We start from the raw sequence: 26,167 nt of genomic DNA on the forward strand, positions 1-26,167 counted from the left end.
ATAGCCTTTATCTTGTTATGGTGAATTTCTTTTATCCTAGTTTATTTAGAGATTTTATCATGAGGGGATGTTAAATTTAATCAAATGCAAGTTCTGTATTCTATTGACCTACATATATGATCCCAAAACTTAAAAGTACTTGAATAAAACATAGAAAAAATTCTCCAGGATATTGGTTTGCAAAAAAGATTGTAAGAATAAGACTTGAAAAGTACAGGCAACAAAAGCAAAAATAAGTCAATGAGATTATATTAAAATAAAAATTGTCTGTACAGCAAAGAAAACAGAATGAAAGGCAACCTACAGAATGGGAGAAAATATTTTCAAACTATTTATCTAACAGGCAATTAATATCCAGAATATACAATGAATTCAAACATCTCAACAGTAAAATAACAAAAAATCTGATTAATACATGGGGAAATGATCTAAACAGATGTTTCTCCTAAAGAAGACCTATAAATGGCTAACAAATATATGAAATAATGCTTAGCATCACTAGTCATCAGCAAAATGAAAATCAAAACTGAAATGAGGTATCATCTCACCGCAGTTAACATGGCTATAATAAAAAAGATGAGAAATCAATTCTGGCAAGGATGATGAGACAAGGAAGCTCTTATATACTTTCAGTGGAAATGTAAACAAGTACAGCCACTATTGGGAGCAGTGTGGAGGTTCCTGAAAACACTGCAAGTAGAGCTACCATAAAATCCAGCAATCCTACTACTGAACACTTATTCAAAGAAAAAAAAAAAATAGTACTTTTCAGAGGCATCTTTACTGCCAAGTTTTACTGCAGCACTGTTTACAACAGCCAAACTATGGAATCAAGTTCAGTGTCCAACAGATGAATAGATAAAGAAAAAGTTTTCTATACACACACACACACACACACATTGGAATACTATTCAGTCATATAAAAAATGAAATTCTGTAATTTATGGCATTATAGATGGTGCTGGAAGCAGTAGGATTGCTGGATTGTATACTAGGTCTAATTTTAGTTGTTTTGGAAGCCTCCAAACTTGTATCCCTAGTGGCTGGAGAAATTTACATTCCCACCAACGGTGAACAAGGGTTCCCTTTTCTCCACATCCACAAACCTCTCCAGCATGTGTTATTGCCTGTCTGTAGATATAAGCCATTTAGAAGACTTTGATGCATTCTTCAACATGTTAATAGCACTTTTCAACTCTATAAATTTGCTTAATTCATTTTAATTATTTCAGTCTCTTTGTTAAATGTATCTGATAGAATTCTGAATTCCTTCTCTGTGTTATCTTGAATCTCTCTGAGTTTCCTCAAAACAGCTATTTGAATTTTCTGTCTGAAAGTTTGTGTATCTGTGCTTCTCCAGGATTGTTTCCTGGTGCCTTATTTAATTTATTTAGTGAGGTCACATTTTCCTGGACAGTACTGATGCTTATAAATGTTCGATGGTGTCTGGGCAATGAAGAGTTAGGTATTTATTGTAATCTTCACTGTCTGAGGGTTTTTTTTACCTGTCTTTCTTGGGAAGATATTCCAGGTATTCAAAGGGACTTGAGTCCCAAGCCTAATACTGTTGTAGTGTTTGCATACTCATAGAGGTGCCACCTTGGTGGTCTTGGATAAGTTTCAGAAGAATTATCCAGTTACGAGGCGTAGATGTTTGTTCTCTTCTCTTACTTTCTCCCAAACATGTGGAGACTCTGTGTGTGTGTGTGTGTGTGCGTGTGCGTGTGCGTGCAAGTGCTGAGCCACCTAGAATTGGGAGTATGATGATGCAGACACCCCTGTGGCCACCACGACTTGGACTGCGCTGAGTCAAACCGGAAGCCAGCAAAATCTTTAACCTCACTCATGGACTTCCTCTTTAGAGTGGTGAGTTTCCCAAGGTCTTGGGTGTGTCCAGGTATGCTCTCTGGGATCTGCGGATTGGAATCAGCACTCTTAACAATTTACCTGCGTTCTATTCTACTGCAGCTATGCTGGCCCAGAAGCCACCATACAAAGTCCTTCCCACTCTTCCCTCTCCTTAACACAGATAGAGGAACCTCTCACTACGGCCACCACCACCACTGGTCCATGGGGGTGTCTGTCCGGCAACTGACAATGTTCTCTTAAAGCCCATGGGCTCTTCCATCAGCTCACGATGTATGTTGCTAGGCCTGTGACTCACCCTTCAGGTGAGTGGGTTCCCTTTTGGCCCAGGTCAGGTCCAGAAATGCTTTCAAAGTGCCTAGACCTGAATTTGGGGAGCCTGAGAGCTTACTTGCTACTCTACCCCACTTTGGCCCTTGTAACTAGGCGGGGGCAGGACACAGTCTTCTTTACTTTTTCCTCTGTTTTTTTTTTTCTTCTCAAAAAGAAGGAGTCTTTCTCCATAGTCACCACAGCTAGAAATATGCTGGGTCTTCCCTGAATCCAGCAAGTCTCAGAGCCCAAAGCCCACAGCCTTGAGTATCACTACTGTTTATTCAGGACCCATGGACTATTTAGTCAAAAGTGATAAATCCAGCCAAATATAGGTTCTTCCATTAAAGGCAATGGATTTCCTTTTGGCCCAAGGTGTATCTAGAAATGTGGTCTGGGAGCTAGGGCCTGAAATGAGAACCTCACAACTCTGCCCAGTGACCTATCCTACTGTGGCTTAGATGGTATCCAAGATGCAAGACAAAGTCCTTTTTACTCTTCTCTCTCCTCTCCTTAAGCAGAAGGAAGGAGTTACCTTACATTGCTACAAGCTGTACTGCCTGGTGTTTGGGGATAGATGGTGCAGACTCTCCCTTAGACATGCCAGTTGGTGAATCCCTGGGTCAAATGCCACCCTAGTTTACTGGCTCTAAGCCCAGCCTAGCACTGAGAGTTGACTAGGAATTGAAGTCTTTGTGTCCTACATTACCTTTCAAGTTTACCTAGGACCCCAGAGGACTTCAGCCTGCGGTGGTGAGGCTTGCCCTGAAACTCCAGTTCCAACTGCTAGAATGGGTGATTCCCCTCTGGCTAGGTCTATTGTCTGCTATGACTCCCTTCAGAGTAAGATCCCACAGTCACTGCACTCTCCTTCCCCAAAGTGTACAGGTTCTCCCTCCACATTGCATGGCTGCTTCCAGGGCATAAGGAAGGGGTGGCGTTGGTGATTCAAGACTATCTCCCTTGCCCTCCTCAAGTCCTCTTTCCATGATACGAAATTCAAACCAACACTGTCATTGTTCACCTAATTTTTTGGGGTTCTTGTGACAGTGCCTTTCTCTGTGTAGAGAGGTGTTAAAAGTTGGTGTTCCAGTTGGGGGAGAACAAAAGATATAGGCTTCTATTCCGCCAATTTGCTCTACCTCCTCCCCATTTCTTATGTGTGTACAGTTTGTTGAAAATATCATACATGGATAAAATTGGATGTTAAATGTAAATAATGAAGTAATTCTTTCTATAAACTAGTTCACGTTGAATTCATAGAAAGATAATATGCGTCTTAATTTCTATTGTTTTGGGAATACTAATCTGTTTGAAATGAGATTTATTATTAATTTATAGTTAGCATAATGCAGTTTTGGAGAATTTCATTTGCAATGTAAAGTAATATGCAATAAACTGTGCAAATGCATGTGCATTATTTTACAACTTTTAAGACATTTTATTCTTTATTATTCTAACATTTCAAAACAACTCCAGTAAGTAATTGCTATTGTCTAATATATGCTGAGTAAAGATTTTTTTTACCATATCATTATTTTTATTTATTAGTAATTGATAATAACAAGTATATATTTTTAAGTGTATGAGGTTTTGATCCATGTATACATTGTAGACAGATTCAATTAAACTAATTAATATACCTATCATCTCATCAACTTAACATTCCTTGTGGTGAGAATGTTAAAAATCTATCATTTCAGCCATTTTGAATGGCAAGTCTTTTCATTTGAAGAATTTGATATTCATTTTAAAATACAGACACTTGGGGGTCTAAATAAAAATTTGCTGTGTTGTATTCTTGAGCTAAGACAAAATAAATAATGTATCTCTTTAAACTAAAAGGTTATGATTCACTATTATAGTGACACTTTTTCCTATTACGTTTTCTAATTTTTGTGGGAGAAAGTAAAAATGCACCTTCAGATTCAGGAGAAATTTATCTGGTAGTAAATATAATTTCAACATTTTGCACAAATATTTTAAGCTAGATAAAATAATATAGATTTTATTTAAAAGTAAACAAATATTTAGAAAAATAAGGATATATATTTATGAGTTTTATATATTTACAATGTGCCAAAATTAATTTTATATAAGTATTTCTCTATATTTTTAAATATAGAGTAAGAAAATAGGAAGAAAATGGGTTTTTTGTAAACACCCCAAGTTAATCTAGACTAAATACTGATTCTAATAATGTACTGCTTGTTTTTAGTCTCCATTAACTAAAGGCAATTCCACAGTTGAGAAGGTAAAAGCATCAAAAATTGTGAAGCAAACATATTAACTTCTTTAACAAACATTAGTCAACAACATCACTATTTTAAATGGTAGTTTTAAAATAGTCACTAAAACAATATGAAGATATGTATATATTGTCACTTCACCTGGAAATAGTAAATTAAATTTGGCCCTGACCTGTGTACTATCACATTTCCAAAAACTTAATAATTCTTGATAATAAGGCTAAAGTGTAGAAAAAGTATATATTGAAAATTAATCATTTAAACATAATGGATGACATTTAATATTATATGAAATAATAAATCATTTGGATAGTCTTTTCTACTGGAAACTATACTTTATCTCACATTTTGAAATACGAATATTTTATCAAGATGCCATCCATGGTAAAGTCTTCCAATGTTGAAATGACTATTTAATGGCTATGTAGGAAATTTATGTCTTTAAAGCAACTCCTTTGTGCATTGCATGCGACTACATAAAATAGGTTTTAAAATGTTCTATACAATCAAATAATGACCAATTTCAATATTATTTTTTGTTTTTTCTGCATACATACAAATGATTTTATTCATTCTTTTTAAAATTAGACTACCTATCAGTTATATTATAAAAGGATTTACATTTAGATGAAATCTTAATTTTAAACTTCTCTGATATTATTTCATTTTATGGAAAGTTCTTTGTATTAAGTTTGCCTACTAAGTAAAGATGTGAATAAGATGCACAAACTGTTCTATTGATCAAGGAAGAACTGAATTTTATATACATATGTGATGGCAGTAGCCAGAGGAATGCACTCTGTGACAAGGTAGAGCATATGGTAATTTCTTTTTTGCAGAAAACAGTAACATATACAATTTTAAGAAGCCTTACAAATGGCTTCAATGTGTATACGATGAATGTCATTATCCATAATGAATTATTGTTCTAGATCAGTAGTTCTGCAGAATTTAGTGAGAGTCAGATATTCTAGGAGACATGTTACAACACATATTTATGGGGCCAACACAAGGATATTGTTTCAGTAGTTCTGTGGTGAAGCCTGAGAAGTTACGTTTCCAGATATTGCTGGTGCTTCTGGTTGCCAGGGTACACACATTGTGAACCATTGCCCTAGAAGATCCTGTTACCTCCAGGCACAGGCATTGTGAAAGACATTTTCAGCAGTGGGAAAAATTTTTCTCTCCATACATAATTCTATTCCTGAATCTGTAATTGACATCAGACACATAGGTCTGCCTTTTTATATACTAGAAAGATAAAAGACTAACTTTTTTTTTTTTTGCTTTTTTTAACTTATTATCTGTGATATAGTAGACACGAAGATAAACAAGCCAGGGTCTTTCTTTTAACCTAATATAATGTAGTACAACCTAGCAGAGTTATAGAGAGATGAAATATGGTATGCTCATGGCAAAGAAATGTTCAAGGAATACAGAACTGAAAAGCATGCCAACACAGATGAAACTGAAGGTCATTATTTTAAGTGAAACAACTCATAAATAGAAAGTCAAATACTGCATGTTTTCACTTATAAGTGGGAGCTAAGTAATGGGTACACATGAATATGAAATGTGGAATGATGGACATTGGATACTTGGAGGAGTCGGAGGGAGCAGAGGGATGAGGAATGAGAGCTTGCTTATTGAATACTGTGGGGAAAAGAGAGATCAGCCTGTTACTGTGTCTATATAGAAGGAAGTAGACATAAGAGACTCCATTTAGTTCTGTATTTGAAATGCTGTTAATCTGTTACCCTACCCCCAACTTTGTCCTTGCAAGAGACATGTGGTGTGGTGACTCAGGTTTAATGGATATTGGGCTGTGCAGGATGTGTCTTTGTTAAACAAGTACCTGAAGGCAGCTTGCTGGTTAAAAATCCTGCCCGTCCCTGGGCAATGGAACATCTTGGTGTAAAACCCATTGTGTGCTTTGTTTACTGAGCAAGGAGAAAACCGCCTTTAGGAATAAGGTGGGGCTTGCTGAAGCAATACTGCTAAAAGGTTTATGGAGATGTTCGCATATGCATCTCAAGGCACAGCATTTTCCTTTGAACTTATTCATGCTACAGGGATTTTTGTTCTTATGTCTTACTGCTGATTTCCTCCCTACAATGATCCTATTTTCTAGCCACTCCCTTATCTTTTAGATGGTAAAGATAATTATCAATAAATACTAAGGGAACAGAGAGGCCGGTGCCAGTGTGGGTCCTCTGAAAACACAGCACTGGCCCCCTGGGCCCCGCTTTTCTTTCTCTATACTTTGTCTCTGTGTCTTTATTTCCTTTCTCAAGTCTCTCGTCCCACCTAATGAGAAGCACCCACAGGTGTGGAGGGGCAGGCCACCCCTTCAAATACAACATACACTGTTTAGGTGATAGCTGCTTTGAAAGCCCAGACTATGCAATATATCAGTGTAACAGAACTGCACTTATACCCATTAAATGTATACAAATAAAAAATAAAAAAAAGAAGACCAACTATTGCAACATGGAGATATGAGTTAGAACAAACTTTCTGGAATAGATGACTGAAGGATTATATCTTATAAGATGCATGTAAGTTACCCAGGTGTCATAGTGAAATAATTTTTGACAATGAAACACAATGAAAAGTAGTTTATCTTTCCGATATGCATGAAATAAACTAGACAAAAAGAAGTTTTCTATTATAATCTGCTCACAAAAATGTTTGACCCCAGTCTATGCCTTGTGATTTTTCCCATTGTATTATCTTGTTGCATTCTGAATAAAAGTGTTTTGTTTGGTTTGTTTTGAGTTGCGGTTATATTCGTATTTCCCGACTGATTCCCACTTCATAAAATGTTTGATTCCTTGACTCAAAGTGTGAAAAATCACATCTTAAAAATTTCAGATAAATTTCTTTGTGTTGTTTTACCATTATGAAAACAATCTAAGTATAAACAGACAGGCTCACTTACACCTCCTACCATAAGAATGATGTATTACAGGGAGAATAAACACTGATCCAGGTCCTTGTTGTTCTGTGCTTGACCACTAGAAAAATTAGTCTAAGGGTGAGACTGGCCTGGACTTTTGTAGAGAAAAATTCTGTCCTATGACAAGAATATTCTGCCACTTCTGTCTGATATTCTCTATGTTCTTAGGAGCTCGGGGAATTTTTGTATAAGGGAAAAGAAAGCCTAAATATTTGCTAACTAAAAATAATTGCTTATGAGATATTAACAAAGTTGAACTAGTTGCATCTGAGTCAATTTGAGTTTAAATCCATTGTTCTTACAACTTTTATTAGACATCACTTCAAAAATGACTGAATAAGAAAAAACATTCCAGGATAGGCTGGGTGGCTCATGCCTGTAATCCCAACTCTTTGGACTTTGGAGGCCAAAGTGGAAGGATTCCTTGAGCTCAGGAGTTCAGACAAGACTGGGCAACATAGCAAGACCTGTCTTTAATAAAAATAAATTAGCTGGGTGTGGTGTTGTGTGTCTGTAGTTCCAGCTACTCAGGAGGCTGAGGTGACAAGATCTCTTGAGCCAGAGAGATCAAGGCATAAGTGAGCCATAAATCAGGCCACTGCCCTCTGGTCTGGGTGAGACAGCCACATCTTGCCCCTAACCCCCATCAAAAAGAAAGAAAAGCAAAGCATTCCAGGCAGAGGAACGAGCATGTACAGTCCGCTGCATTTAAGCCTGAATTTGAATGTGGAGAAATCTAAATAGTTATTTTTTTCTAGAACATATAATTACAGAAAACTAAAGTTTAAGTAAAATAGAAAAAATAATTCATACAGAGGCTTATGTATCATGCATTGATACATTGATGTATTTATTTTTTGTTTCGTATGTATGTGTGGCATAAATAGAACAGTACAATACATATAATACAACAGTACACAGTGATTAAGAATTCTAAGTTTGAATAAGATATATAGTTTGAATAAGATAACTTTGTAAAAACTAAATGGATCTTTGGTTTTTAAATTAATAACAAATTGTGTATACTATATGACCCCAACTAAATTTTCAATCAATATCAAATATTTATTTAAAATGGTAATATATGTCACGTGCTGTTTTATATATCGAGAATACAGTGTCAAAGAGTACAATTTTCTGTCCTCATCAATTTTATAATCTATCACAAAAAGATGAAAAATAAATGGGAAAAGAAGAAGAAACATATCAGAAAGTGAAAAGTGTCATGTAGAGTATGACAATAAAGTCAAGTGATGGCAATGTAGCTGCTTAGACAGAGAGACAGGAAAGGGCTGTCTTGGATAGTAAATGTATTAGTTATCTATTGCTGTGTAACAAGAAAGCTAATATTCAATGGCTTAAAATAATAAACATTTATCTTCTTAGTTTCTAACGCTTAGAGATCAGGCATTGCTCAGTTAGTTGCCTCTGGCTCAAGGTCTCTTAAAAAGCTGCAGTCAAACTTTTAGATGAGACTCTGGCCTCATCTGAGAGCTTAACAGTGAAGGATCTGCTTCCAGGATCACTCCCATGATTGTTGGCAAGCCTCAGTCTTCCACTATGTGGACCTCTCTACAGGAAGCCTTAGTCTCCTATCATGTGGGCCTTTCCACAGGACTGCCTGATAATATGGCAGGTGGCTTCACTCAGAATTAGAGACCCAAGAGACAGTATAACCAGGTTGGATTCCATAGTCTTTATAACGTAACTTCATAAATGACGTCAGTTCTTTCATATACTATTGGTTCTAAACCAGGCAGTACATTCATAGAAGGAGACAGAATTAAATGGTGGCATAAATACCAGGACGTGGATATCACTGATAGCCATCTGACATCCTGCCTACCACAGTAGCACATAAGTGGAAATCTTAATGCTAAGGAGAAAACTAGTCATGACATAGCCAGGTACAAGAACACATCAAGCCAGAAAATATCATGATATATTTTGTAATATAGTTTTAACCAATCTGTTTATAGACCGAGGCAACACAAAAATATTTGCCTGAGAGACTAAAAATCCTAAGTTATGTAGTGTAAATATTTCCAGAAAATAAAAAGATTTAATGAGGCATATGAGATAGCAAAATATAATTCAGCTTAAGGTAACATTTTTAAAAGTGATGACTTGAAATAAATATATTAGTGTAACTTCCTTGCAACCCTCATATTTTCATGAATTAACTTGCTCTATCATTGAATAACAGAGTCAACACTTGGATTAAATGTCTTCTTGGAGGATTCTCCTCAACATCATATTCTTGTACTATTTCTTCTCACTTTGTTGCTGATCATTGCCTAGAGAATAACAAACTTTGCCTTTCAGAAGGATTTTACTCCTCTTCAGAAGTGTCTGAAAAAGTGAGAGGCAAAACAGGGATGCAGTTAACTCTTTTCTTTTATGGTTCTTTTCCTTGATTTCCACACAAACACATGCTTGGTTACATGATTTGTCTTTACTGAATGTTTTGTATAATGAAACAGTGTGCTTAGAACATTTAATTACGTACATTACATATGAATGTTCCTGAGTCCGCTGGTTTCTATATTGCCCAATTCCACCAATGCCCCGTCCTTCTAGTCGCACAAGTTCTACATTTATAGCTTCCTTTTGAGAAAATATAATGCCAAAATAGAGAACTGAAGTTGATTCAACATACATACAACCTTTCCATACATATGAGTTATAGAGTTTAATAGAATCATGAGGCTTCGGTTGGACCATTAGCAATGAATATTAACCTCATGTGTTCTGTTATGAAAAGAAATAGGAGTCCATTTTAATGCCTCAAAAGACACAGCCAAACTTCACTATGATCATTTTAGATTTATTGCTATTTCTTCTTCATGGCAGTATACTATTACGCTGTTTGTATCATCTATCTGAGAGTGTTTTTCACATCAACCTAAAGCAAACACTTTTCCTTATTATGAAGAGCATAAATTGAAAATAAAATTTACCAACTTTTAAAAAAATCCAAGCCTCCACATTGACTTATCAGAGAAAATGTAAAATCTCTCAAACATACCTGTTAGACTAATAAATAACCTACAGAAAATAAACACCTTAATATTTTGGAGCTCCAGCAAAAATTCACATATTTCTACAACATGTATGGAATTTGAGATTACTACTTATTCTGATGTAGAAAAGCAGTAGATGCCATTAATCAACATGCTATTGTATTTTATTGGATGTCATATTCTATATGTTGAAGTTACAGGCAGCTACAAACATGTCTTAGAAAAACACATTCTCTCAATTTTGTTTTTACCGTTATGAAATAATCATATTTCTTTCCACACAGTCATACTACTTTGACTAATCTCTTTCAATATTCTCAATCTTCTGCTTTCCTATCCAAATAATTTTATTTTTCTCACTAATGGTTCTATACACATGCGATAGTCACATTTTCCTGACATTCCATGTTCTCTTCCGCAGAGGTGTAACTAACCAATAAACAAAAAAAATGATGTATTCTCGAGTCCTTATTTCCTCTTCTTAGTGTAGGCAATGACACTTGACTTATCTTTGTATACTCTTTTGCTAAGTTTCCCTGTTAAAGTTAACATCATGACAAAGCAGTCTCGCATAACTAGAAGTAAACGTGATTTACAACCTTACATGTAAATAAAAAGAAATCCTCAGTTTTGAGTGAAAATAATATTGAAATACTGAAAAATGTTCTAGGAATACTAACATGAGTGAATGAGCCATTGTACATACAGGGAAGAAATATGTTTTCTACATGAAAAATAATTTTAAGTGTAATCCATAAAATAGGCAATGTATCAGTGAAAACAAAGATGTCATTTTTTTTTCCTATATACACTCTGAAAAAATTAAGTTAGTCACTGGATGTTGCATATCAATAAAAAGAACATGTGGAACAATTCTGATATAAAGCATTGGTCAATTAATCATAATAAATTTACAATACTTCTAAACATGTCATATACAATTAAATTATATGATGTAAAACAAATAAGACATATATATCTATATGGGTAACCCTATTTGATATAATTATCTTTCAAGTATATAATCTGTTGAATTTTGAATTAACCTGACAGTAAATAATTTTTTAAAAGTTACTCAAAATTTTTCAGAAGTTATATGTAGTGAAAACATTAGGATGAGAGAGAGACAGAGAGCTAGAAAGATTACATTCAAATAATGGAGGGTATTTTCTCCAATTGTTTGAAGCATAAGGTAGCATAGCAAAACTTACTCACTGACTACCTGCTCTTTATTCTCAGAACCAAAGTAGCATGAAAACTAGAAAAACAGAAAACAAAATTTAACTCACCCACTCATTTTGCCTCTAACACCCTCTGCTTCCAGTACTCTCTATTGACCAATTTAGTGGCACCCAATCACACACTGAAATATCACTATCTCCTGAAACAGTATTTATCAAATACTCTCTCTCAAACTTTTCACTCTACATTACTTTGAGATACCAACTATTAGTATCCAACACTCTAACAGCATAGTGAAATTTGGAGTTATAATTATCCAATGCAATGTGAAACTCTTTAAAAGGAAATAGAGGGAAATACAGTGGTAAAACCATTTCGATGGATATGGAGCTGAAAGGAGAACTTTAGATTGCATGTAATATTATAATTTCCTAGAAAAAAGTAACACTTGCCAAAGAAACAGGCACCACCTCAGCTCAACAGACAACCCAATTAGTGATATTGTCAGTTAGGACGTGGAATTTTGATCAGGAGCCATGTACATCAATGTCCTCTCCAAGTATACATCTGAGATACAAAATTTGACATTGCCCAAAAAAACATTCAACCCATACTGTATCTTGGTAAAGCCTGGTTTTAATTTATTCTGTTTCTTAGTAAATGTCTAGCTTAAGTATATTTAAAATGAATAATTAAAAAAACATAATTAGGAGACCATATAAAAGGCAATTTAACAAATGTCAAAAGAATACTGTTCTAAATATTCAGTACAAAAATGTATATTTTACTTGTGTTATTTAATAAATATTTACTGGCAATTATCAAAACAGCATATATACTTAATTTTTAAAAATAAAGCAAATGGTAAAGGAGACCATCCGCCAACCCAAGGTGAAGATCTAGGCTGGGATATTTGTATGCTTAAATAAAAAATGTTTAATAATAGAAATCAATTATTCATATTTAATTAATAAAAATATTTTAATAATAAAGCTTGTTTATTACAGAACTGTGTTTTTTAAAAGGATCATTGTATATTGCCTGTGAGAAACTAACGTGATGGAAATTTATTTAAAACAAAGCAAATTAGCATGGCAATACCATTTTACTGAGAGGTGTACTTATTTCAACATGACTTATAGAAAAATTAGAAATAATAACACTATTAATCTAAAATATGTATAATGCTATATAAAAATAATAATGTTATAAATGATAGTTAATTTTTTTTTTTTTTTTGAGACGGAGTCTCACTCTTTCACCCAGGCTGGGGATAGTTAATATTTCTTAACTTCCTTATACATAGCAGGAAATGAAATAAATATTTTTTAAGTAAGTCTTGGGAATCACAAGATTTTAGTTTCAGATTTGAGTTTTGTCATTTATTAGCTATATGACCTTAGGCAATAACTTAATCTCTGCATAATTCAGGAAGTTCACCTTTAAAGTGTAATAATAATAACAAATAACAAGAAGTGCGTTGTATAGATTAAATAAAGCAATACACATGGAAACACCTGCCGAAAAGCTTATTTTCCTTTCATTAGCTTACTTGTCTAAGAAATAGCTGAAGTCTGGTTAATATTTTCGACTCAATGGTTTCAATATTTACATTTGTTGTAAGATTTGCTGCCACTTTAAACGTTGAAACAAACACTTAAAACAAATTTCAGAAGAAGCCAATTGCTAAGTGTTGCTCAAAGAGAAATTATATAAGCGAGGATATTTGTTCACAGCTACACTACACATTTAGATTCAACACCAAATGCCTGCCTAAAGAGAAGAAAATAAGTAGAAAGTCAAATCATTAAAAAATGTCTCTTATGAATAGGAACATTCAAGATGCGGTAGGACACTTCAAAAAATAAAGGGATGCTGACTGCAATTGTGAGTCTTTTCTTCTTTTTTTCTCGAATCTCAAAAGATTAGGAACTAGGAAGGTGAAAATTTATAATATGGGAAATATAATTGAGACTATAGTCCTAGAAAAAAAAATATAGAAAAAAGATAAAATGATTTAGACCAAACATAAATCTCTCTTGAATAAGTAAGGCAATCAAGAATGAAGAGTTGATCTGAAACTTTAAAAAGTTAAACGATGAACACTCTCCTAACTCATATAACCTTATTGCATTTACCTTGTTACCGCACTCAAACAAGCACAATCCAAGAGAGGAAATGCAATGACTGTAGTAATTAATATGTATATTAGTTATTGGTATAAAAGCTATCCCAAAATGAGTGGCATAAAATAACCATCTTGTTGTATGGAGCAGGAATTCTGATAGGGTACATCTAGGAACATTTTTGTGGTATCTGGAACTCAGCTAAAAGACTTCACTAACTGTAGGTGAGTTGTGCAACAGGGAATAAGAATTATCTAGGTTGGGATAACCTGTGGACAAGGATCAGCTAGGAATGGCATTCTACTTCTTTTATGAATTCAAAGACTTCTCTGTTTCATGAGGTATAATTAACATATAATAAACTATAAATGTGTAAAATACACAATTTGATACATAAACTATTCAGCTTATCACCACAAATAAGATAATTAACATAACCATTATCGCCAAAGTTTTCTCATGCCTCATTTTAATTTCTTCCTCCTGCTTCTACCTACGTTACTATCCCTATGTAACCACTCGTGTGGTTTCTGTCAGCATAGATCATTTTGTATTTTCTATGTTTATGTAAACAGAATCCTACTGTATGTACACACTTTTGTTCTGCTACTTTGATTTCCTGTATTTTGAGACATATTCATTTGGCTGTTAAGTATTAATGGTCTATTACTTTTTAATGTGAAACAGTATTCCATTGTGGTAGATCTATTTGCCCATTGATAACATTGGCTTGTTTTCAGTTTTCCCATTGTAAATGAAACGACTACTAACATCTGTGCATACGTTTTTGTGTGGATACATGCCTTTCTTTCTCTTAGGTAAATAGAAATAGGAAGAGAATGTCAAGTATTATGGTAAATGTGTAGGTAGTATTTTAAGAAATCATCCAATTTTTTTTTGGAAATTGTGCACCATTTTATCTTGCCAGTAGCAGTGTTTGAGAGTTTCAGTCGTTTCACACCATTGCTAACACTTGTTTTGCCGAGGCTTTTTAATTTTAGCTGCTCTAGTAGGTATATAATAGTATTGCATTGTGTTTTAGTGTTCATTTCTTATATGACTGTGTTGAGTATTATTCTTGAGTTTACTAGCCATCGTTATATGTTCTGTGTTGAAGTCTGCTGAAATTTTTGCTTGGTGTTTTTAAATTGTTTTATCTTAATAGTGAATTCAAAGAATTCACATGCTATATGAAAGTTCTTCTCAGATGTGTTTTAGAAATAATTAAAGCCCAGTCTGTAGCTTTCTGGTCTACTGGTATGACAGTACCTCTGCTATGAACTATGTTTGCAGGCATTTGAAAAAATATGTGATTGGATAGAGTGTCCCATAAATATCAACTAGGTAAAGTTGACTGACAGTATTGTTCACATCTTCGATATCCTTATACTTTTATTGTCTACTTTTTCCAGTAGTGAAATTTGACTGTTAATTATAGACTTTTTTCGTGTATTTTAAAGTTCTGTATTAGGTACATGAACATTAGAATGTCATGTGTTCTTGATTAATTGGCCCCATTGTCATTAATAAATAACTTTAGTTTTCTCTGTTATTATTCCTCCTAGAAATTTCTGAGTCTGAGATGAATTTTACCACTATAGATGTCTAATTGATTAGTGTAGTCATGGTGTATCATTCCCCTTCTTTTTGCTTTTAATCTATTTATTTAGATTTAAAGTTGGTTTCTTACTGACAGCCTATATTGAGGCTTTTTCTTTCGTTCAATCTGACAGTCTCTACTTTATAACTAAGGTATTTAGATAATTTATTTGTAATATGATTATTGATGTGGCCAGATTTAAATTTACCAACTGGGTAGTAGTTCTTAACTTTTTCCTTCTGTATCTGTTTCCTTTCCTTCACCACCCTACTCCTTTGTTTTTGCCTTTCTTCTGGATTAATTAAGTAATCTTATGATTGCATTTTTATCTCCATTTTGGCTTATTGCCTATGTTGGGAGTCCCCAAGACCACCATCAGGTCAAATGATTCACTCAAAAAACTCACAGAACTCAGAAAAGCTATTATACTCATGCTTGCTGGTTATTACAGTTAAAAGATACATATTAAAATAAGCAAAGGGAAACTGTGCATATAGCAGAATTCCAGAGAAACCAGGTGTGATCATCCAGTTTTGTGCTCCAAGTGAAGTTGTATAGAGAGCACTTAATTCCCCCAGAAATGATGTTTGACAGCACATGGAGTATTGCTATCTAGGAAAGCTCACCTGAGCCCTGTTGTCCAATCTTTTATTACAGATCAGTTACTGTAATAGTCCATTTTTCCGCTGCCAAAAATGACATAACCGGGACTGGGTAATTTACAAAAGGAAGAGGTTTATTGAACTTGCAGTTTCAAATGGCTGGGGAAGCCTCACAATCATAGTGGAAGGTGAAAAGCACTTTTTACAGGGCAGTGTCAAGAGAGAAGAGAGCTTGTGCAAGAAAACTCTCCTTTTTAAAACTATCAGATCTCATGAAACTCGTGAGCTCTCATGAGAATAGTACATGAAAGATCTGCTCCTATTATTCAATTATCTCCTACCAAGTCCCTCCCATAACACGTGGGAATTATGGGAGCTACAAGATGAGATTTGGGTGGGGACACAGAGCCAAACCATATCAGTCACATAGGCATAGAACACCTGGGTGACTGACTTTAACCAGTTTTTATCCCTAAGTTTCCAGGCCTGTGATGGCAGGGCCTGTTGCAGAGGTCTTCAACATGCTTTAGAAATATTTTTGCTATTGTCTTGGTGATTAACATTTGGGTCCTTGTTACGTATAAAAAATATCTTCAGCTGGCTTGATTTCTCCTCAGAAAATGGGATTTTCTTTTCCATCATGTTGTCAGGCTGCAAATTTTCTGAACTTTTATTCTCTGTTTCCCTTTTAAAACTGAATGCCTTTAACAGCATCCAGGTCACATCTTGAATACTTTGCTGTTTAGAAATTTATTCTGACAGATACCCAGAATCACTTCAAGTTCAAAGTTTCCCAGATATCAAGGACAGGGGCAAAATGCTAGCAGTCTCTTTGCTAAAACACAACAAGAGTCACCATTACTCCAGTTCCCAACAAGTTCCTCATCTCCATCTGAGACCACCTCATCCGGATTTCACTGTCCATATTATTATAAGCATTTTGGTCAAAGCCATTCAACAAGTCTCTAGGAATTTCCAAACTTTCACACATTTTCCTTTCTTCTTCTGAGCCTCCAAACTGTTTCAATCTCCACCTGTTACCCACTTCCAAAGTTGCTTTCACATTTTTGGGTATCTTTACAGCAGCACCCCACTTTACTGGTACCAGTTTATTGTATTAGTTTTTTTTTTCATGTTGCTAATAAAGACATATCCAAGACTGGGCAATTTACAAAAGAAAGAGGTTTATTGTACTCACAGTTCCACATTGCTGGGGAGGCTTCACAATCATGGTAGAAGGTGAGAGGTACTTTTTACATGGCAGCGGCAAGAGAGAAAAGAGCTTGTGCAAGGAAACTCCTCTTTTTAAAACTATCAGATCTGGTGAGATTCATTTGCTATCACAAGAACAGCATGGGGAAGACCTGCCCCCATGATTCAATTATCTCCCACTGGGTCTCTCCCATAACACATGGGAATTATGGGAGCTAGAAGATGAGGTTTGGATGGGGATACAGAGCCAAACCATACCAGTAACATAGACATAGAACACCTGATGACTGACCTTGACTACTCAGTTTTTAGCCACCACCCCACACAGAGGTCAAACTGATATAGTGTCCCAGGGTCCCAGAAGAACAAAAGCTGGCATTCAGCATAAATGAATTTGTTAGCATAAATTATCTGGCATGGTCCAAGGCCCCAGATTGACAATATTTATCAGGCAAGACATTCCAGGAGTTTATTGGTTATCTCCTAGGAGCTGATCAAGATCCAGTCACTTGTTTTTAATGTGCAGAGTTTAAACACCCTGAGCTTACTGCACAGCACATATAACTCTTTGTATGTGTACTTACTTTAGAGTTTATAAGCTCTAAATATAAATTTTCAAATTATTGTAGTCTTCTTTAAGGTAATATTATACGTTTTTGCCTATAGTATTAGTAACATATAAACTCATGAAGTCTTCTACTTAAAATGAAGCAATTGTCAAAACCAGCCCAACAGTACTAAATATGATAAAGATTTAATAGAGTGGAAAAATATAACACAGGCATGTAAAAAGTTACAATTAAATTGAATAATAATTTGCCATTTTTTTATATTGAACATAAACATAGTTTATAATTTAGTTGTCCCATTTTAGATGTATATCTTAAACGTATACATATGCATATACATAAGCTATATGCTCATAGTAACATTGCTTATGGCAGCAAAACTATCCTTCAAAAAGAGAATAAATAGTAACAAAAGACCATTACAGGGCTGTTAAAATAAGCCATAGCAATATGCACCAACAATCATGAAATATATATATAATATTTGATGCAAATTAGTTAAAAATATTTAACTATATTTAGAGATTAATATATACAAATGTGCACATATATGTAATTGAATATAGGTAGAAAAATAATACAATGAATAATTCAATACTATATTTTGTTCTGGGGAGAAATGTTAGCAGAACTAAATTCAAGAGGTGTGAAAATGGAACTTTAGGAGTACTAATATATTCTCCTCTCTTAGATTGGAAACTGGGTTTGGTTAGAGGTTTGTTGATAAAAATAAAAGAAAACTAAAGAAATAAAGGTCTCATTGAAATCAGATACTATCAAAGAATCACAAAATTGATGGCTTTATTTTAGAAAAAGTAAAAAGCAGTAACTGATCCCTCACAAAGTAATAAGATAGTCAGCTACGTCTCTAATTCTCCATTCCTCCATACCCCTACCTGCGATCACCAACTATATTGATTTAGGACAATCAAACAAAAATAATAAATATCTTGGTCAGGAGGTCAAAAAGTATTAATAACATGACCAAATAACAAATATAATTAAACAGTTGCAGATATAAAAATTACATGAAACAAAAGTTCAAAATTCAGAACAGAACCAGACAAAGAAAGTAAGAAGGTAAGTTGAAATAACATTTTATAGAGCTCAGGACAGAGGTTAATAAAAAAAAAAAAAAAATACCAAATCACTTTAGTAATAAAGAAGAGATTAATTGAAGGCAACAAAATGAAAATAACTATAATACTGTAAAGCACAATAAAGGATAAAGAGGAGATGAAGAAATAAATAATTAGGTCAAATACATATATGACTAAAAATAAAGAAAAAGGTAAAAGAGTTCAGAAAAAATATGAATAGTTAGAAGATCTAACATACAAAATAGTGGAGTATCTGAACAAGAAAATCGTAGCAATAAACAGAACTACCAATTACTACTATAACTAATTCAAAAAAAACTATTAATTTACTACTAATTCAATAAAAGTTTTTAAGAATAAACAGACTTGCATGTATAGATGTATGTAAAATATCACACAGTTCTGATACATAAATATTAAACTATGAGAATTAAATATTTTTAAATAATAAAATAAGAGACCCTAGGCATCCAGGTGATATAAGTCCTAGATAAAGTATAGAAAATCATGATGGCAGTTTGTATCTCATGAGTAACGTATAAAAATTACAGCAGTTTTTTCAATATATCCAAAAAAATTCATATATATGATATGTGAGGTAAGGATTATAGACCCAGATATACTCTTTTCATTCGTCTAAGTTTTAAAAATAACTTAAATGTGCAGGAACACAGGGAATAATGTACCTATGAGCTATTGTTTAGGAATCTAACCTAGTGTCACGATTTTGGACTCTTGTTTGTATTCTAGGACTAATAATCAATGATGAGATCTGGAACATGTAAGGTTACAAAGTGAGCATAGAATATTTATTATGTGAAAAAAAGCAAAAAAACAAAAAGTAGTGAGGATAGGGGGAAAAAAAAAAGACACAGAACCCCGTTTGAAGAGCCTCATATTGGCAAAAGTTATAGTTTAAACATTAAAAATAATAATGCCTTTAATTAATTGTTATAAATAAAACTGAAAAATTCTGTACTTCCATACAGATATGCAAAAAAGAAAGGAAAACTTTCCTGATATTCATTTGTAGTAATTATGATACTAGCTCCTTAATCTGAAAATAGGTGATTAAAAGAAACAAATTAAGCTTTAATTCTCAATACCAGTTGATGAGGACAGCTTTTCTTATGGAAGAGTGCCAGCTAATTAACACGTACGAAACAGCGTAATTTTTTTTAATGTCCATTTTGCAGTCTCTGATAAAACAGTTTGCTCAGGCCAGGATTATCATTAGAAACCATATTTACAAGGTGCTAAAATAACACCCTACACATTTTTTGTTATTCACAAGGTGAAATGCGTACTTTAAAATTGAAAGATAGATTAGTTACCATCTCAATCAAGTAATGTTATAGCGTTGCTAACAGATGGTCTGCCCAACCCCATATGTTTCCAGATGGCCCATCACTTGTGAAGGGTTCACACCAAATAAAGTTTCAGCTGAGTCTAATCAATTTTTTAAACCTACCTTCCATTTTTTTGGAATTAACAAAAGATGGAGAAATCCATTTAACACTTCAAGACACAAACAGACAAATCCGAACTGTGTGACATTCTACAAGACAACAGCACTTGTCTCTTCAAAAAAGTAATGCCATGAGGAAAATGTAAGGGAGTGGTCTGTTTCTAGATTAAAGGAGGCTAAAGAAATATTTAGTATACAAGATGTGAACACTGAGAAAATCTTAGGCATTTTTGAGACAATTATGAAAATTTGAATATGGACTGAATATTAACCATTTTAGGGAAATAGTAATAATTGTCCTTGCTTAAATGGAATTATTATCATTCATAAAATATCATTTTTAGTAGATATATGCTGAATTGTTGTTTCATGCCTACGTAGCAAATGTGGCAATATGTTTTAAAATATTGTATCTAATTAACATGCATTTAAATGTTCATTGAACTAACCACTCAGCTTGTCTACGTTTTTGAAACTTTTTATTTTAAAATGTTGAAAAATGTTCTACCTCCAGCTTTTCTGTCTTCATAGACTCTTCACATTGCTGTTAGAATTACCTTACTAAAGTAGAGATTCAATCAAGCTATTTATTTCTCTAGGCTTAATTTAAGTATTACCTCTTCTGAGATGCTTTATTTAACTCTCATAAATAATCAATTGTGGTTGTGTGTGTGTGTGTGTGTGTGTATGTAAGATCCCACAATTGTATCTAACAATTACACGGTCCATATTCTATTTCACTCTAGTTTTGTATTTGTTTTTTCAATTATTGATTCTTAGCTCTAATGTCTTTTGGTATTCAACTGAACTCTTAAGATTTAGTCTTTCTAAAGATCAATATTTAAGATCTATAATATCCCAGGTTCTAAAAAGTTTATTTTTTTAAGTTACTAGATTATCTAATATAATGTGTCTATGTTCAATCTGTTAAACATATTGTATGTTAAAAATAATAAGCACACTGGAATAAACACATTCCAAGTATTTTTTTAAAACACTTTAGCATATTATTTGAACATGGAATCAAATAATAATACCACTAAATCAAAAAACATTGCAATTATTGTATTACATACTAAATACAGATTTTATAATATTTATTTTAAAAATCTCAAAGGTTTAATACATTAGTTAAGAAATATCTACATTAAATTTACTATCAAAGAGCATGATACACAGACATACATTCAGACAATGTGTTAATATGAAGATTGAGTCTCAGAATTTTTTCTTTTAAAAATTTTTTTCTGACATTACTGAACTTTTTTTTTTTTTTTTTTTTTACTTTCATTTTAGGTTTGGGGTCTCATGTGAAGGTTACACAGGTAAACACCTGTCAAAGGGATTTGTTGTACATGTTATTTCATGAACCAGGCAGTAAGCCTCATATCCAATAGTTATCTTTTCTGCTCCTCTACCTCCTTCCACCCTCCCAACTCAGTAGACCCCAGTGTCTGTTGTTTCCTTCTTTTTGTTCTTAAGTTCTTATGGTTAATCTCTCATCTGTAAGTGACAACATACGTATTTGGGTTTCTGTTCCTGAGTTAGTTTGCCTCCAGCTCCATCCAGGTTCCCACAAGAAACATGATCTCGTTTTTGTTTGTTTGTTTGTTTTTGTTTTTTTTTTTTTTATGACTGCATAGTATTCTATGGTGTATATGTACCACATTTTCTTTATCCAATCTGTCATTGATGGGCATTTAGGTTAATTCCATGCCTTTGCTATTGAGATAGTGCTGCAGTGAACATTTGTGTGCCTGTGTCTTTATGGTAGAATGATTTATATTCCTCCGGGTATATATCCACCAATGGTATTGTTGGGTCAAATGGTTACTTCTGCTTTTAGCTCTTTGAGGAATCACCATACAGCTTTCCACAATGGTTGAACTAATTTACACTCTCATCAACATTGTATAAGTGTTCCTTTTCTCTGCAACCTCGCCAACGTCTGTTATTTTTTGACTTTTTAAGTAATATCTAAATTTGTGCTAAAATCATAAATATCTTGAAAACTCTTTTGGCAGTGCTTTTCCTTCTGAGTGTTTTCACAATAATGTATTATAGATATGAGATGATGCCCCTGAATAAGGGGAAGTTCTCACCATCTCAGCCACTCTAATATGATTCTGTTTGTGGGCCATTGGACCTATTGCTTCCAGCTTCCTAAATTGTTATTATTATTGACATTTTAGTACTGTACTTTGTTGAATGAAAATTTAGGTAATGAGTGGACGTTTTGGTTAATGAGAAGTTTTGTATGTACTTAGTTCTCGTTGATGTTATAGTTTGGATGACAAATCAATTCACTTAATATACAAATCTAAAAAAAAAAACACACACACTATCTTATATACACTATTGTTTTCCCTTATGTTTTTGCTGTCTCACTTGTATTTTTAAAAATATATTTTCTTGTCATGCTTGCATTTAAGTAATCTCCCAGCCACAGTTGCAACCATACAAGAGTCCTTAAAAGGAAACAAACACACTCCTCTTGCTGACCTTCCTGACCTTAGCTTAGTATTAGACAACTTATTCTGTCTCTTATACCCATGGCAGAGCTACTGCCATCATGAAAAGTTGCCACATCCATATGTATTAGATAAGGCATAAATCACTGGCTGCTATGTAATTCTTTTCTAACAGATAGAGCTTGCTTACTGCTTATATCTTAACTCAGGAGACAAACAAAAGGCTTAAGAAGTCTTCTGTTTGTTCTGAAGTCTTAGTTTACTCTGCCAAGTAGAACTACAAAGGATTTATATTTCTATGTATTTTTTGATGATGATTCTTCATAGAAAATAATTTATATTGATTCCCTCATGATATGCTCCCTCTTACTCAAAAGAAATACACTTAGAAATAATAGGTATAGTTAAATTAAACAGACACTCAAATATGCTCCAGACTCTAGTCTTTCCTCTGTAGGCTAACTCTCTATCAGGATTCTGTGATTATACAACATAAATAAACAATATTTTCTAAATTGATAGTGAAATAAATGAGAAGGCAGTCAGGCTTTTTTCTCTTGTTAAATTATATTATTCCACAATTGAGGAATAGCAGCATACCTACACCAAAACATTCTTGTGGTGTCAACCACAATGATAGTAAAATTATGAACTTTTCTATAATCTTTTCTATTTTACAATGTATGCAATGGAATCTGTGGTATATGTAAATATTTAATTTTACATTTGCTAAAACTAGGACTGAGACAGCTCTTAGATCAAGTAATTTCTCAGTGTTAAGAAAACTATTAATTGACAGACCACTCTTATCTTCCAGATGCCACTTTTCTAGAGGAAATATACGATTGTGCTAATGATTTTCATTCTGAAACCAGACTGTCTTGGTTTTTGTTTCTGTTTATTTTCTTTTTACAAATTCTAACAATTAGTAGCTGTGTAACTTTTGACAGTTTACTTAAACTTTCCATGTCTCAGTTTTCTCATATCTCATGAGATAATTAAAAACTGCTCCGCACAGTTGATGGAATCAGTGAAGTGAATAGTTGTTGTGGAGGGCGGGTAGTGAGACTGTGTGCTGTTTGATTTTCTTTGATTTGGTTTGCCTTGGTTTGTTTTCTGATGTCCTTTCTTTATTTTTGTTGTGGAATTTTACCTCACTCTTTCTAGTCACCAGTTTTATACCACAGAAGCCACTGCCCAGATTTGTACTTTGTTCCATGTTCTTCGAGGCAGCAGGCATTTGAGCGGGTGCAGCATGGCAGCCTGTGGTGGAGCCACTGTGAAAGGAGTGACGGAAGGGCATGTCTTCAGGGACTCCTGAAGGGAGTCCCTGTGGTCCAGGGGGAGTAGGAGTGGAACGTGGCATGTGCTAATTATGTATTATATGTCCAAACTACCTCACACATGTATTTTTTTAATTTAAATTCCAATATCCCCAGAACAAAAGGAAAAGAATGGAAATAAAAGGATTTTTCCTGTAGTGGTATGTAGGTCTTCTGTTTATCTAACTAATTTTGTATTTGTCTATAAAGCATAAATATGTATTGCTCTCTTTATTTGGATGTGTCAAAAGGCATATACACAGATAGAAATGCCATGTTATGGCAAAACTGGTACAATTAAACTCTGACAAAAATAGAAAGAACTAGTCATTACTATTTCTCATACATGATAATTGGGTAGGCAAAAGGATCTACTCTTCATCTAACCTCTAGCATTTTATTTACTTCATATTAAGTCTTCACTAAAAGCATCCTTGAGGCCCCTCAAAGTGTCTTAACCACGTCCTCAAGGCCCTCCTACATTCTGTCTTCTGTCCACTGCCCATTCTCAAAGCAAATGCCATGCAGTTTTTGCTTACTTTTGTTTTTTTTTTTTTTTAATGGCAGTACTCCATACCAGTACCAAATTTCTATCTCAAATATTATTTCTATGTAACAAGAAACCTCTAAACTTGGCATTGTAAAGCAACCACTTATTTTGCTCATTTTGTGAGACAGGGATTTATAATGACTAAGCTAGGCAGTTCTCAGTTGTTACCTCTTTTGTAGTCACTTATCAGCTGGGGCTCTAGTCATCAGAACTTTCTAGTGGGCTGGACCATCAAGATGGCTCACTTGCATGGCCAGCAGGTTATAAGCTGAGAGCTCAGCTGAGGCTGTTGATGAGAGCTTCAGGGCATTGCCTCCCCAGCATAGTTGTGTCAGACTTCTTATACAGCCTGTTTAGGATCCAAGTAGCAAACGAAACAGAAGTTGCCTTGCCCTTCATGACTTAGCCTCGTAAGTTACACAGCATCAACTCTGTCACATATTGTAGGTTACAAGTGTGACACAAGCCCACCCAGTATCAAGGGAAAGGAATATAAATCTCATATTTTGATGGGAGGGTGGCAAGCTTAAAATGTAAAAAAGAGTATATGGGATTGGGAGTGTCACTGTGACCATATTTTATAAAATATAATCTGTGAAAATATGGAGTATACTTTTAGTCTTTAAAAAGTTAGTACTTTTAAATTCTGTTCTTCTCCCTAAAAAATATATTTTGAACTTTCCTAGACCCGTAACATGTTTAAATATGCAAGACATAAATGATTCTCCATGTATGTGTAAATATTTGTATTTTATTATAGCAAATAATTATGTTGGCAAGCAATAAGTTTGAAAATGAAGGAAGCTTATGAAAAATTTCTGCCAATAATGAGTGTAATGGCTCTTAAAATTTGATAATAAAATATAATATAGAAGTCATTTCAACATAACTTCCTTGACATACTTGTTTTAAGCCTTATATTTTTTTCTTATAATTGAACACCGGAGTAACAACAAGGGAGTCTTTCTAGAAATCTCTTCATCCACATTGCACTAATTACCTCAAGATCAAGATTAATCATGAGCTGGGTAAATGGTATTAGAAGATACTAATATTATGAAACCACATGGTCATTGCAAGAGATACATATGATATTTTAAATTAATATGACTTATTCTCAACAAATTAGTGGAGATGAAAAGATTTAAGTGGTAAACACTTACATACTTGGAAATTTTACAAGATAGTAAAAAGAGCTGTGGTGTGCAAAATTAGATTTATCAGCCAAAATGTTACTACATGTTATAGAGCTTTTGAAATTAATAATTATACAACTACATTTTCCTAGATGTTGCAGATACATTTTCAACATGATGAAAGTTTATCTAGCTAACAATGCATTTTAAATGGGAATCATAGTAAACTAATATGCTCTAACAGTTTAAAAGCATGTGTTATTTCAATGGTTTAATAATTTCACATTTCCAACAAAAATATAAACAAACTCTAGGTGAACAGATTGGCACTTTGTATCAATTATGACTATCTTAGATAATATGGAAAAACATAACAACAATAAAAGGTAGGCTTATCTTTCATGATGGATGAAACCCACA

Source organism: Piliocolobus tephrosceles, chromosome 5, assembly GCF_002776525.5.
Source record: "Piliocolobus tephrosceles isolate RC106 chromosome 5, ASM277652v3, whole genome shotgun sequence".
Classification (NCBI taxonomy): domain Eukaryota; kingdom Metazoa; phylum Chordata; class Mammalia; order Primates; family Cercopithecidae; genus Piliocolobus; species Piliocolobus tephrosceles.